Source organism: Polyodon spathula, chromosome 30, assembly GCF_017654505.1.
Source record: "Polyodon spathula isolate WHYD16114869_AA chromosome 30, ASM1765450v1, whole genome shotgun sequence".
In the NCBI taxonomy this organism is placed as follows: Eukaryota; Metazoa; Chordata; class Actinopteri; order Acipenseriformes; family Polyodontidae; genus Polyodon; species Polyodon spathula.
The window spans coordinates 3,007,787-3,019,938 of record NC_054563.1 but is presented as its reverse complement, the minus strand read 5'-3'; the positions used below and the strand labels follow the sequence as shown (position 1 = coordinate 3,019,938).

Here is a 12,152-nt window from a genome sequence, read left to right as displayed (position 1 = left end):
TGCATTTAACATTTGGATCCTGTAAACTAGTGTGTATTAAAATGAATACAACAACCCACCGGCAACAGCCATGCCACATTGTTTAAAATACACTGGTGTGAGGGAAGGCTGTGTTAATGCAATGGGTTTCAAGAGGCTTGTCAATTATAAAAAATAAAAATACAGTAAATTGAACTAATTGGCTTTGATCTTGTAATCTTTTGAACATGTACACATGTGTAATTCTATTTTCTGTGCATTTCCTAATATTTAATTTCTAAACTGTTTGTCATCGTGGGTGCCTGTATTTCTGTTTCTATGAGGATCATTATTCACCGTGCTTGCTAACTATTCCAGCAGAAATGTTCTTTTTCAACCACAGATCTTCAGACCTTTTCAAAAGAGGCGTTTTGAAAAGTGCAGTTCTTACAAAGGTACCACGAAATGTTCCTGTCAGGACAACTGAGGAAATCAGCACCTCCGGTTACTTTTTTTATTTAAGTAACTAAAACGCAAATTCACTGCCAAACATGAACTACTTGAGATGTGTAATGACTGCAGTATAGGATATTGACCTTAGGGTTAGGGTTTTGGTGGAGGGAAAGGTTTGTTTTATTAACAATAATGATAGCCAGTCGGTGTCCTGGCATTAAAATGATCTCCTCATACAGCAATGAGTAGATATCTATTTATATGTATTAGATTTGTATCTAAAGCTTAATAATACGATAAGATTGGTATAGTACCAGTACCTTAAGAGTTCTAACCGAGGTTTAAATCAAATTGCTTCCTTTTACTATGTTTGCTTGTATTTTATATTTCTGTTTGGAACATGCAGGTATTTCAAAGACATTACCATATAAGTAAATGTTGCTGCTGCTTCCTGGTACTAGCAGGACTCCAGCAGCCATGTGACCTTCTGCAAAATGTGCGATTAAGTACCTGGAAAGAGAAATTGCCCTGTAAACAATCTGTATATCCCAAATGAAATTATGCGAAACAAAGCAACGAGCGAAAAAACCTTCAACACAAGAAAAGTGAGCGTATTTGCAATGCTGCTAGTGCTAATATGAGGGAGAAAAGCAGATTTTACATGTTGGCTCGATCAGTACTCCTTTAAAGGGCATGTTTTGTATTATTATGTAATGAGTTGCGTGAACACATTTCTAATGATTCCACTTCATTTTTATACTGGAATGTTTATGAAAGTAATGATAGTTATGTCTCTTTTTGCAGAATACATATTACATGTGTTGCCATGGGAACAATGTAGCTGCCACTGTGTAGAAATACCCGATTCTTAATATTCTGACAACCTGTTTGAAGGTGAATATTTTAATGTAGGTTACCTGAAACCTAATTAGGAAAATGAACATGAATATATTTAATGAATATATTTTTATTATCCCATTTCAGTTTCTAAAACACAGCATATGTTCGCGCCTATTTTGACCGGTCAATCGTCAAACCGTTTTTATTTTAGGTCTTCCATAGAACACCTTATCCCTACATCACAGTGCGATCGAGGACGCCGTTGCTTCATGGGCAGTACCTGGAACAGCGGTTTCCAATGTAAATATTTAAAGAAAAGAGGCGGTTAAGAAACTGTCGCCATTGTGGCTCCCACACTAAATAATAATTCTGTAGTTTTTTATACAACGACGGTGCCAATATGGCGAAAGCAGAAGCGCTGTTTCCTAATTCTCGCTCCACCTACAAATTTAACTGGTACTTGATTGACAGTTTCCACGGCAACTGACACCGTCCCGTTCTACGTCAGCGTTTCATCCGGGCTTTTGTGTTTTGATTGACAGTCGTCATGGCAACATGCTTAGTCCTCCGCCATTTTGTTAGTTGCTTTTTTTTTTTTTCAAATAATTTCTCTTCCCGCCAGAATAATAAATTTGTTTAAAAAAAATAACCCTTATTAAAAAAATAAATAAATAATGAGTCGTCGGAATTAGATTCGGAAAATTCGGAAGAATAGAGTTTAGCGAAAGATAATTACACACACACACACACACATATATATAGTATATGTTTTAGGCAGCGCCGAGCATAGCGGTTGTCCGTCTCTCTCTATGATCTGCCGGGCCGGTTCGCTGCGCAGGTTTGGAACGCGCGCCATTTTGTGAAATTTACAAAAAAAAAAAAAAAAAAAAAAAAAAAAAAAAAAGAAAAAACTTGCCAAGAAAACAAGGCTTTTAACGACAGGAACAGCGTTTTATTCTTTAAATTTGGATAACAACATATTGATACAGACAGCACTCATCGACAGAAAGGATTTTATCCCGTGATAAATGAATGTACGTTTTCCCAGTGTCTTACCGAATAAGTTTGTGTTTAGTTGTGGAGAGGCGCTATTGATTTGGAAATTGAATTGACACGGAGTCCGGAGGAGTGAGGATTGTTGCGGTTTGGAAACTGGGGGCTTGTTGGAGGAGAGGAGAAGCTGGATCTTTTACTTGATTCCACGGACTCGGAGGCCTTTTTGGAAGATCCGATATTACGAGTAAAAGGGAAACATTCACATAGAGGTTAGTACAACTGCGGAGTGTACTGTAGGGAAATGCACTGCATGAAAACGCAGAGGCGTACCGTGTGTAGTTTGTTGATATGTTGCAAGGTATGTTTGATCTGACGATGTGTATATTTTTAATTGTACACAAATCATTTTGGTCTCGTGATCACTGTTACGTTTTCATTAGTTGATGACTAAATATAATACAATATACATATTTTTGTTATGTTGCAATAGCTAGTATTGGGGCATAGTGATCTTTACAGTAACACAGTATTTGTGTTACTAAATGACAGCCATACACCGTATACTTTTACTTCAGTCACACAGAAATTGTTGATGGCTGCAATTACACGCTAAAACACTCTCGGTCAGATGGGATTTGACACAGGTATGTGTTTATAAATGCTGGTGGTGGTAGCAGCCCAGTTAAGGTAAATATTGCCGAATTGAATACGGTAGCGTAGGCGCTGTAACATTTAATACAATATTTGCTCTGTGTGTAATTTAGATTTAGCATATGATGGACATAAACATCTAGTAAAAACATACATGTAATTATTGTCGTGGTAGGCGAGGCAAAAGAGAGAGTAGTATGTGCAGGGCAATATTTGCTGTAGTCAGCTAGCTACCGAATAGGATGCACTACGGTATTCAATACTGTGATATCATCGAAATAACTGTCGGTCAACATTGGACGTTTTGCTAGAATCGTATTATATTAATTATGTTTTCATTATACATAAAGTTCACTGTGTTGTTTCTGGACATAAATATTAGTGGAGGCTAAGGTAGAGCAAGGCCTGTTAGATGACTCCTAATTTCAAGGATAAAAAGATCTCATGATTGTAGGCTGGTGATCTCGCTGTGTTTTAAAGTCTCGAACGTCGTGAAGGATTTTGGGGATCGCCAGTTTGAAGACACTTGGGAATACTAGCCGGACGGACATATTCTAAGGCTTTCTTTTCCGGACGAAGGCATCAGATACTCGGTAGTCGTGGTTTCTAACTCGAACAGCTCGGTTGCCTGTTTATCCGGATGTCCATGTTGCCTTTACCATATTTTGAAAAATAAAACCGCTAGAAAATTCAGGTCAACTGTAAAATCATATCCTTAAATAAAACCATGGAGATTTGAGTAGTCCTCTTTAATTTCTCCCCCTTGTAAATGGTATATGTAAACACAAACTTTAAATAAAAAATAAATACAAAATAACTAAAAGAATAATGTGTTGTGTGTTCACTAGATTTATGACAATTTCTAAGTGTTTTATTTAGCTAATAGTTTACACTAACTGAATACAGTGCTTTTGTATGTTCATTACATAATTAGATAACTTACTTGGAGAAATTGTTAGATGTGGTTTTAACAATTTTTATTTATGTTCCAGTTCCCAGCTCCAATTTATTTTTTCCCAATTTTCTGGTGTTCAGTTTTATAATTGGACCCAACACATTTTAACACTCTTAAATGGTTAAAACAGAGTTTAATGTTGACTTTTTAAAATACGAGGAATAATATTTCTTGTTTTCCAATGTTAACTTATCAGTTATGCGATATCAATTCTTATCACATCTTTGATTTTTAGTTACTTCAGGCAATGTAAAAAAAAAATAAAAAAAAAAAAAAAAAAGTCAAGTCCCGACCTATACTTGCTAGGATACCTAGATTCTGGAAGTAAGAATGACATTTGTATGAAGTTTGGTTTTTCTTCAGTTGTGTGCCCTTTTTTTTTTTTTAAATAAATTCAAGGCTTCAAGTAACATGCAAAGCACATGTGGATGGTATGCCAGAGTAAACCAACTCAAACTAGGAGGAGCTTGGATCAAACCCAACTTTTCACTTGGTCAGTATGGCATAAGACCACCCATATTGCTGTGTACAAAGTTATCATTATTGCTAAAATACAATTTAGTGCAGTAGCTAACTGTTGACTGTTCAGACTACTTTGCTGATGGCGCATTACTTAGTGGCTTCTGTGAGCCAACATTGAATGTGCGGAAATGAATTCACAAATGTGTGGATTTGTATTATCTTTTCCTTTGGCTTCTTCAAATTTATATTGCATAATAAGGTCAATTTGTATTAATTTCAAGCTAGAACACATGAAGAAGAAATACAGCACTTCTATCTGAACTCTTACCTGAATACATCGGTCTGTATGTGGACATCTGATTGACTACTAAAATGCATATTTTAAAAGTGTGGTTTAGATCAAGGATACGATGGCAGTAAGTGACAAAGATGGAAGAATTCTCTTAATTTTTGTCATTTGCAATTCCTCATGTGCCAGATAGTTTTATAGACATCATATGTTAATAATATGGCAGAAAATGTAGTTTTCTTTTAATGCCACATTTGCACCTGCACCATGAAACCAGTCTGTAAAATTCAATCCAAATCCAATATCAAACTGGGTCTGCTGCTGGTTCCATGTGCAGATTGAATTTTAGACTGCACTGGACATTACACAAAAGTTAAAGAGCACCTGTATATAGCATTTTTCTTGGTATGATTATATTTATTCTCAGCCTTCATGCATGTATTGCATTGGATGCTCATTGGGTCACTTCCGCTATTGGCCTGAATTGCCTGAATTGGAGAGATTGAGTTCTGCCAGCCTGCACTCCTAACAGGGGCCGAGTGAGTCCCAATTTGAAATTAATTTGATCTCAATCTGCTGCTGATGGAAATAAACAAGTCTGATTTCTGATCTGTTTCATTTCCGTTCCAGTGGGAGATGGAAATACTGCAATAAGTTCCTCTCCTGGTAGTAGGACAGTTTTTGTATGTTTATATACTATGCACCCCAGTTCAAAGAAAGTTTGAGGGGTTAATTTAGGCAGCAGAACATGAAAATAGCTTGATGTAGACATCAACTCAGTTTGTAAAACAAAAGAGTGATGTTTTCAGATTTTAGTTTGAATAAGTGCTAACTATTAATTCTTATAGTTTCTTAGATGGATTTCCACTCTGTTTTTGACGTAGAAACTGAAATAATCTTTGAGGAATGTTTGTTAATGATTTTTTTTTTTAATCAGACAATGAAGACCTTTTCTTTTACTATTTCTATACCTGCCATTTAGAGTAACTATCGTACTGTATTAACCTGATATTTAACATCTGAGTTTATAGGTCAACATGAGTTATTTGTGCAGTTATAAGCTGAGAAACTTCATTTAAAAGTGGCCTTATTGTTGAACCCAAGAACTGGTGCTAGATTTGCGCAAGTGTATATTGGACCCTATTAAGAAGTGAGACTGATGTGATGTAGGGGGACCAAAATGAATTTTGAGTGGGGCACACGTTCCAAATTTAGCCTTTTTTTTCAGTGTCATGGTGACCACACACTAGCATTTGTCACACATGTCTTTTTGGCACTTTACTGCATTTTTATAGTTTAAGATGGGTTAGCATTTATGCCTTAGTGTAGCATGTTCTCAAGTTTTTGTCACTGTGACCTCCCTATAAATTGGCTCCTAATAGTATTTTTCATTGAAGTAGCTGGTTCATTTGAAGTGGTCTTGTACTGGCGGTCAGAAAGATTGAACTGAGCAGGGTTGTGGGGGCAGCAGAAAGTATTGTGTGCTTGCTATTCTGAGGCTCTTATGAATTAAAGAGGACCATCATATTTAGTTTGCTGGTCTAATGAATTCCAGACTACTACTTGTGTTGTAGCAAGGAAACTACCAGCAAGCACTGATTCAGACACTGTAACCTCCTGCCTATAGAAACATTTCTCACATCGCTGTGTGCTGTGAGAGCTAAAGCCACATTCATCCCCCATGGAGCACTAATATGCACAGGTGCAGTCTGCAGTGACTTTCAAAATAGGGGTGACAGTTGCTCCTGAAAAGCAGTTAGAATTGAAGATTCCATTTGCTACAGTTACACTAAACTTGTTTTTAATTGATACAAATCAGTGAACTATTGCAAAGTTATATGCAGCTGAGAAATGTGCGTTCTGTTTCCTTAGAAAATTTTGCGTAGTTTTTGAAGAATTAATTTAACTGTTTTCTAAATTAAAAACAAAAGTGATCATAGTTTTGCCACAATTGAGCAGTATACAAGTTTTTACTGCACCTCTGGTCCTGGTGTGTAAGATGTATATTTTTTATTTTTATTGACACCCTCCAAAAAGTTTGTTTTACAGTAGAAATTTAGAAAGTATAGTTAAAAAGTGTATACAGCGTCCTTGGAAAAGTGTTGAGCCACCCCTGCTGGTTTGTGGTGCTTTGGGGTGGGACATTTGTTGCCTGTTTTTCCCTAATCCGTATCATCTTTTCCAGCTTTTTGTTACAGGGCTGTCCTAAAGCTATCATTTGCCCATAAAGAATAAAACCTCTTGGCTGAAGTCAGATCTTGGATTATTGTTAGGCTTTTTCTCCTTACCCATTCTTGAGGTTTTCTGGTTTCATTTTTTAACCTAACTTTTTTTTACATGGTTCATTATAATCGGCAATTTTTTGTTTACTCAGTAATAAATAGCATTTCAGGGGCATGATATATTCACTCAGAAGTTCCTACCAGTGCAGGTCTGCTAGTTTGTATAGCTATTTGTGGCACAGATTTAGTCTGGGGCCAGGAGCAAAACCAGTAAGCTTTCATTTGAGAAAAAAAACTAGTGCAATTGTGATAAGGGTGTTACAAGGTACAATTCTGGCACATCTAAGGTATTTGGATCACAGAGGACATTCTTACAAGTAAAGTCTGTACATGTAGGTTTGTACTTTTAAAGTATAATCAGACTTTGTATAAGCTCTATTAGCTAACCTGGTGATGTATTTCAGAATTGTGCTGCTTTTAAAGTATTTATTTTAATTGTGTACAAAGACAGAGGTGATTCTGTTTGGTATTATTTTAAGCATTGTACATTTTACTTTTACTAAAATGTGTTGCGTGGAGGGTATTTGTGATGTGGTTTGATGAGCGCACACTTCTGTGCTTTGTCACGACTTAGATTTTAGCTGCAGCAGAAAGTCACGCTGCTCTGTTTACACTCTTTCTCCCACAGTAGCGGAGGCAGTGAGACACTATTCGTGATTAAGCCCATCCCGGAGCTAACTACCAGCTGTTATCCCCAAGCTTTTCTCAGTACAGAAACTGTTGGATAGGAATTGGAGAAATTGTTAAGAGAAGTGCATGGGAAACCAACCACTGCATTTTGTCTGTCACAGGAGAAATATTCAGCAAACAAGTGCCACTAGAAATAGCAAGAAAGTGTTCCTGTTTTTAATTTGCAGAGGTGAATTTGACCAGCAGTGAAACCACTTTAATGCTGTTAAGTTTCTACTAAGGTTAAACAGTCAAGTGTACAGGTCAAAACGTGACTGTCAAATACATAAGAGCAGTTAAAGTATATAGGATCTTGAGTATGCAGTTTGGATTTGCTCTTGGGTCTATCTTTCATCAGAAAGCTGACTTCACACCATTTAGCTCCTCTATGTAGTCTACAGTTGTTTATAGTATTCATATGTCTGCATATATATGTTTGTTTTGTTTGTGGCAGATCACTCTGTGGTGTGTAACATGCATTTTGAAGTGGGATTCAGAAGTTAAGTTAGACACAAGCCTTCTACTGTAGGTCCCTATTTGAGAATTGTGCTGATAAGACGGGTTGTAACATCCAACTTGCATGCTCTCAGCACAGTTGGCCTCCATCCACTCAGTCAGGCAATGTTTTAATGCAGCTGTTCCAAAAGTTATCACATTAATTGGCCAGAAATGTGATGAACAAATTTACCTTGCAGAGGGAAAGTAGCAGTGGTGCAAAGTATAAATCGATGCTCAATAATACGGAAATACTGGAAACGGATTTCTGATACTGGTAGGTTTATAGTGTAAAGTGTATATTGTCTATATTTGCATTATGTCTTTGTTTTGCATTGGCTGCAGTTTGGCATGTAACATCCAATTTATGTTAATCCTTACTTTGAACACAGTTTCAATAACTTACGTGGTGGTTCTTTTTTTCACTTGGTATAACTGTATTGTAATTGCATTAGCACAAGAGAAATAAAAAGTTGCTCTTCATTCTACGATAAGTACTCTTTGTTGGCTGGCATGATTCTCCACCTCCCTGCCAGTAGTGGTCTGATTGTCTAGTTACTCTGCTGTTGGTCTGTATCAACCACACATACACTACGTTGAAATTGTTGGCTAAATTAATTTAAAAAATAAAAAAAAAATGGCGTTTTGCCTTTTCTAACTTTTTTCTAAAAAATAGTTTTGTTCAAAACTAAGAAAATATAGTCCTAGTGCTGTTGTCTTTTATTGAATTTTTTTTCGACAATTCTGAGATTGAATCTGAAACCATTATTTTTTCTGGAAAAAAAATTGTAGGAGTTCAGACACAAGTTCAAAATAATGTATTGCAATAAGTTTGAAGATATAGTTATAAGTTTGAACTCTTCATCAAAAGTCCACAACTTCACAGGACCAGCATTCAGTGCATCGTACATTTCAGTAACCGTATCACTTTGATCACCACCTGCTGGTAAGGCATTATGACTCAGTCTTTGGTAAAGCACATTCTGGAGGACAGGGGTGTCGGTTCTTGAGCGAAAAAAGTGTGAAACAATGTAAACACCATAACAGGCACGAACACCTGAGTTATCATATAGTTAATTTTGTCTGCAAAATAATACAATTGTATTTCATAATGTTAACTTGCTATGACAAGAGAAACTTGACAAAATATATCAAATGTTGGGGGAGATGCTGTTTTTGATCAATTTTCAATCAGCCTCTTTACTCTGGTGCTGTATTGCTTTGTGCATGAAAACTTCTGCGTTCAAAGTATAGCTGAGTTGCTTCTGTAGCAGGTGCAGATTAAAACGGGTTTTTTTTTGTTTTGTGCAGCTTATGATTCACGTGAACATGGTATTTGCTCAGAGTTCCAGAAATACATTTGTTTGGAACGGTTTCTGTCACATTTTCATTAATAAAAAGAATTAAAGTGGCTAGAAAAATCTACTAACAACTACTTTGGACAACGGTTACCGTGGATATTTATAAAGGCTCTATTTATAAAGTCAATTGTGTTATTTAAAACGTAACAAAAACAAAAAGTCAAACTGCAGAATAGTTTTGTTGGTAAGGCATCTGACAGACCTAGCCAGGATGATGTTATATGACTAATTTCAAGATCAAAAGTTACCACAGATCCTTTTGATTTTTAGGTCATAACTAGAGGGGGAGCACCTGCTCCAGTTACTGATCTGGAGAAGAATAATGTGTTGGCTGTCAGGGATAGAACATTCAGACTTAATTACAGGCCTTCCCTTTTGTAAATTGTTAACTAATTGGCAGTCCTCAAATACATGTTTTACACAGCATGTGGGGGAGTGCCCATTCATCGATTTGCAGGGTGAACCGTGATATCTTTCTTGATGATACGATTATCGATACAGTGACTCCTGTATCTGTACACTGCAATTCTATTTATTTATTTATTTATTTATTTATTAAGTTAAATATGAGACATTGTGCAGAAACACTTATCCAGGGCGACTTGTTGTTACAAAGTATCACATTACAGATAAGACCAGTTATAAAGTACAGTAAAATCAGTAGAAAATGAGATCAAATTCAAATAAGAGCAAAATAAAGAATACAGTAAATAATTACATTTAAGAGTGAATTCGACTAAGAGCAGTTAAACTTTCCAAACTAAGTTCCATGAAGAGCATGAAGTACGATAAATAGATAAGAACGATTTCAAACAAGCAATTTAAAAAAAAAAAAAAAATCCGGGTACCATTTTAAGAGTAAATAAAGTACAAGATGCAAAAAATAGTTATAATTAAGAGCAGTAGTAGAATACGTCAGTATGGAGCAGTTCAGTGCAAGTACAAGGCAATGCAAGTACTGGTACAATTGGGAGCCATATAGTCCAGTATAATCGAGTTTTGTGAAGATTACAGATGCTATCTGAACAGGTCTGTCTTGAGGAGGTGCCGGAAGGTGGTCAGGGACTGAGCAGTCCTGATATTGGTGGTAGGTCGTTCTACCACTGAGGGGCAAGGATTGAGAAGGAGCAGGATCTGGAAGCAGCAGGAGGAGGGGGGTACAGCTAAACTGCTGGTGGCGAAGGGGACGAGAGGGGCTCTAGGGAGAAATAAGTCATGGGGTAGGATGGAGCAGAAAGGCTGAGACAGTGATAGGCGAGTACAGTAGTTTTGAATTGGATGTGAGCGACGATAGAGAGCCAGTGGAGGGAGCGGAGCAGTGGTGTATCTCGGGAGAAAGGAAAAGGAGAAGGTGGGCAGCAGAGTTTTGGATGAGCTGGAGCGGACGGATAGCAGAAGAAGGGAAGCTGGCCAGGATGGCATTGCACTCGTCAAGGTGGAACAGTACCAGGGCCTAAACTAGGAGCTGCATGGAATAGTTGGTGAGGAAGAGGTGAATTCAGCATATGTTGCTGAAAAAGAAGAGACAGGAGCATATCAGAATAGAGATGTGCTGAGAGTAGGAGAGGGAGGGGTCGAGGGTGACACAGAGGTTCTTGGTGAATGAGGAGGGAGAGAGGGTGGTGGATTCAACAGGAATATAGAGAGATCAGCAGAGAGGGAGGAAGAGGGGGCAAGAAAAGGAGGTCTGATTTGGAGAGGTGAGTTTAAGATGATGTGAGTGCATTCAGGAGGAGATGGCGGAGAGGCAGGTAGAGATACAGGAGGAGATGTCAGAGGGGAAAGGAGAGGAAGATCTGGGCATCATCAGCATTGAAATGATACGAGAAGCCATAGAAGGAGATGAGGGGACCCAGGGAGCGGGTGTAGTGAGAAAACAGGAGGGGTCCCAGGACTGAGACTGAGGTATTGGCAATTCACACAGACCAAAATGCCTCATCAGTGCCGGTTCTGAGCTGTCATAACTCGCCTGTGTGAGGGGTATAATTTACAAAAAGTAAACCTTGTCCACAGCAGTTCAGTAAATTGTCCATGGCTTATATTTTACTTGGACACTGTCTTTTGGCACGGCATTTAGTAGCCTGGTGAAAGATTTGTAACTCGTTCTTGAAACGCAGCTCCCTCAACAATATTTATAGGCCTTACAATACATCTTGCGTTACTCGCTATATTCATAACCATACCTGTAATCTGCTTTGCAATGTCACTATTCAGATCTTTTTTTTTTTTTTCTCAAAAAATAAAGCAACTTATTTATTTCTATTATTTTCTCAGATTTTGTGTGGCGTTTTGTAGGGTCCCATCTCATTAAATGGTCACGCAAATGAGTTGTGTTACCGGAGTTTCCCAGACACTTTCTTGTCATACCCTTTACTACATGGCAATACCACAGTTCACAAAAAGGGAATAAAACAGGTGTGAGTAGTCACAACTGGAAGTGAGAAGCAGCGCATAACTGTAATGCTCTGTGTGACAGCAAACTGCCTCCATATGTTGTTTTCTTATACGAGTAATTGAGGTAGTGTCTTTTGTAAATGCAAATTTTATTTAATTTTTTTTTCCTCAAGTTGAGGGTGAAAATTTGGGCTGCGTCTTAAATTCAAAGGAATACGGTACTCCAGCTACAGCACTCGAATAAATGTTTGGCAGTTCAGCGTTTCCTTATTGTTTGTATGTGCCTTTCTGTCCTACTTGTTTGTCATTTTAGAGCTTTCAATATATATCAGTGTCCAGCTTTGTTG

General features: G+C 37.5%; 1 protein-coding gene across 5 annotated transcripts in view; it reads left to right on the top strand.

Annotated features, from left to right (window-relative positions):
* The first annotated feature begins 1,832 nt into the window (after positions 1-1,832).
* The window catches only part of dyrk1aa (dual-specificity tyrosine-(Y)-phosphorylation regulated kinase 1A, a), a 30,525-nt gene continuing 20,205 nt past the window's right edge, over positions 1,833-12,152 (top strand). For 2 of the 5 annotated variants that reach the window (XM_041233289.1, XM_041233286.1), the window contains exon 1: positions 1,833-2,516. The gene's annotated coding sequence lies outside the window, so the exon portion shown is untranslated. Of the gene's footprint in view, positions 2,517-2,563; positions 2,892-4,252; positions 4,347-12,152 lie in introns of those variants that run through there. The other 3 variants (XM_041233287.1, XM_041233290.1, XM_041233288.1) reach the window with 3 other exon arrangements.